Raw genomic sequence first — 3,641 nt, 5'->3', positions numbered from 1 at the left:
TGTAGTAAATATATGACATTCAAGACTAGCATCTTCCTCCATCTCTGGCAGACTAGATGAACACCAATAGGCAGGATAAAAAATGTCCATAGTAGAGTGAAATTATATCTATCAAAACTTTATTCTGGAATCACATGCAAAGGAAATAATCAAATTTCCTATGGTTAATTGTAATGTACCTAATAAATCAAGTAAAATATCATAAAATGACGATTATAAATAAAAAGATAAAAATACTTCAAGGTCTTTGCAAGAAAGAAGCTTAGTATCATGTTGTCTTTCACCCCATTATTAACCTGAGAAATTTAAACAAGTTATGCCAGTAAGAAAAATAGTTGCCAGGGATATTAAATGGATATCAAGCATTAGACAAACATCAAAGGAAACAAGAAAGAAAATGGGTCAGCAACTGATGCCCGCATCCAAGAGAAGAGCCTCAGTACGTAGATCCTTATAATCTCTGATTGCAATGTTCGGATGGCACAAACTGCAGCAAAAGGACTACACATGCACTCAAGATCAAAACGTTAATAAATGACAACTTTTAGATTTGAAGAACTGATACCGACAATAAGAGGTGCGACTTCCTTCAATTCCAAAGTTGCACATGCTTTAGATATATTTTCTATTGCCTCACTCATGTAGGACCAAAGGACATTTGATTCCTCCAGATTGTGAAAATTTTAAACTGATATTGATTACAAAGGGAGTGTACACGTGAAAGCAATTCACACTAGAAAAATTTAGATTGAGAGCTTTTTACCTCTAGCACTGTGTATATAGGTAATGTTGTTTCTCCATCAGTGACAATACTTTTAAGAAGGACTAAAAATTTAAGAAGACTTGTAAATCATTGAAAATGAGTGACTCAACCATTTTATCTTATCTTAACTAGACCGATTGTTACAACTTTGTCTTATCATTTTGATCAATTTCCTCTATATCAGCATCATCTGCTTTGGCTTTCTCACTGTTGAGCTTCTCAATAACTTCATCTAGAGATGGATCTCCAAGTCCTCTATAAAAATTCATCTCCCATTTTAATCTCATAAGCCTCTGATTGGTCCAAGACAAATTCCTTCAACTGACAACACGATACGAGTATGAGATCGTATCAATAGAAAGCATCATGAACTAAGGGTATACAAAACTTATTATTTCCTCCAGGATGAATCCAGACCTAGTTTTTCAATACAAAAAGAAAGAAACAAAAAGTTAAAGTTCATTGGTTAAAATTCAGTATAATTTACTTTAAATTAAACAGGGAGGTTAAGAATATAACAACTGACTGTGGGCGGTTAAAATTAAAAAGCCAGGTAGATTCTTCTATATTTCATTCTTTATATTTAAATTAAACTAAAAAAGAAAAGTAAAGAACAATACCTCCTCCAAGTCTTTGATGCTTTCCAAGTTGACATGATTGTATACAACACGGAGATCAGAGAGATCATAGTAATAGTTTCAAATTTAGGATCTAGAAGTTAAAAAACGAAAATCTCCTTTCGCATACAAATAAAGGACACTATATATGCAGACAATAATTTGCAGCATATATCTTCTTTAAGCCAGATAACATTTTACTGAATTTCTATATAAAGCATAAGTAACCCAATATCACCTTTGCTTGCTTCATAAACTTTGCTATGACCCTTTTGTGCGGATACCAAGTAGACTAGGTGATGATCAAAGAGTTTAAAAGACTGATTTGTTCCAGATAGTAACTGTAGGCCAACAAATCCTTCACAAGGTTGTTCCTTGCATTGACTTAGGGTAGTAATGAGATAAAAATAAATTGTAAAGTGTTATCACTGAATGAATAGGCTTGATGTTACATATTGGTTAGTAGTGCAACTTTGTAAAAGAAAGATAATTAAGTAGGATGAGATATGCAAAATAATTAAGTCTATCACTTGCTGATGACATGTTGAGTGTCTGAACAATATGAAAATAGTGTGTGTGTGTGTGTGTATTTAAAGTGTAGATTTTGTTAAGAGTGCAGCAAGCCCATAATCTACAAAGAAAGTTTTTTTGTGTTTTTGGTTATAGTATATCAGAGACATATAGCTACTATATAAAAAAAGTGGTACTGGTTCTTTTAGTGCAACTTTTTCTTACGTTTGTGACTCGTTTACAACTTGACTATTGGCTGTCCTGGTGTGATTCTTGTCTAGTAGATAATTATTAGGGTTACTCTAAGGTGCCATATTAACTTTCACTCTGAATTGTGTCATGTGAACTGCATAATTGCTGCATCTAATTCCTATTTGAATGATTATTGTCCGAAACAAAACTATGGTTGTTTCATGTGAATTGTTTTAGTTTCTATTTTGGTTGGATTAAAGAGCTAATTTCAGAGAAGAACATTTACCACCTCAAGGCATAAGACTTCCAACAATTTATATTTAGAAGCATCCCTCCTAAGTAATCTACTCCTTATGGACACCAAAAATCAGTAACACACTATTGTTGATCACATTTTAAACTCAATCAATATGATCAAAACTTCCATTCAACTGCAACAAGGGCAAGCTGCACGCATTTACCTTCTTATTAAACAACTTATTCTATCATACTTAAACAAAGAGACCATCATTTACCACCTAGGTTACACTACCAATTTTCCAAATATCATTTTTACATATACTATACCACACAATATGCAGTAAAACTCTATCAACAAACTTTGTAGCATTCTAAATGAAATTAAAATCAACTTCCTTAAAAAAAACAATAAGAAAAAGTGAGCTTCTCCCCTCTGCTGAAACCACCATCCACCTCTCTCTTCAACTATAGCCCTCCATTGCAACCCTTCTCCAAAGAATAAAAATTTTCTCCCGTGACGGCTTCAACTTTTCAGTCCCCTCTAATGTAACAATGTCTGCTCCTTTTTTAGGATGAATCACCTTCTCTTCATTGGACCAAGTTGCTTCCTCTGTAACCACCGTGTTGGGCTTTCTTTATTCTGCCACCTCCATTCATTCCAAGCACACACCTCATTCGTGGATACAACAACCTAGATGTCCTTTGTTGGGTGCATCTCCTTCAACCTGGACACTTCTTTACAAGGCCCAAAGCAGCGTGGATTCCAAGTGACGTTCATGGAATGTGGGCGCTCCTCAAAAGTGTGGGAGCTGCTGCTGGATGCAATGATGTGCAGGCCGTGAGCACCTTCAAAGTTGTTTGCAACATGCTGGTGGGCCGTGAAGAAGGCTGGGCGTGGTGCTTTCCATATATATGTTGGGCGTGTAAAGCTTAAAATCCAATCCAATCAGATGTTGTTGCCGAAGCTGTGAAATGAGCGCATGTGCTCTTTTTTTCTTTTCTTAACGTGTGCTGCTGGACATGTGTCATGAGTATCTGTTTTCCTTGATTCTATGTTGGATATTGTCTACTTCCTTTCTCTGTCGAGATTTCTTGAGGACTGTGGAATTCTGTTTCTGTCCTTGTGAGTCTTTATTTCTGTGTGATGAGTCTGTGTCAATTCCTTGATGTCCGTAGAACTGTTCCCTGTTGTGCGTCTTGATTTTGCCCAAGAGTGCAAAAGACTAAGTGTGGTCTATTTTGATGAGTCGTTATTTCTTGAACTATATTTAGTTTATTGAACTTAAGTAAAACCAGGAAATTGTGTTTAATTGTCTGTT

The sequence above is a fragment of the Vigna radiata genome, unplaced genomic scaffold (assembly GCF_000741045.1).
Source record: "Vigna radiata var. radiata cultivar VC1973A unplaced genomic scaffold, Vradiata_ver6 scaffold_236, whole genome shotgun sequence".
NCBI classification, from domain to species: Eukaryota; Viridiplantae; Streptophyta; class Magnoliopsida; order Fabales; family Fabaceae; genus Vigna; species Vigna radiata.
This window is presented reverse-complemented; position numbering follows the sequence as displayed.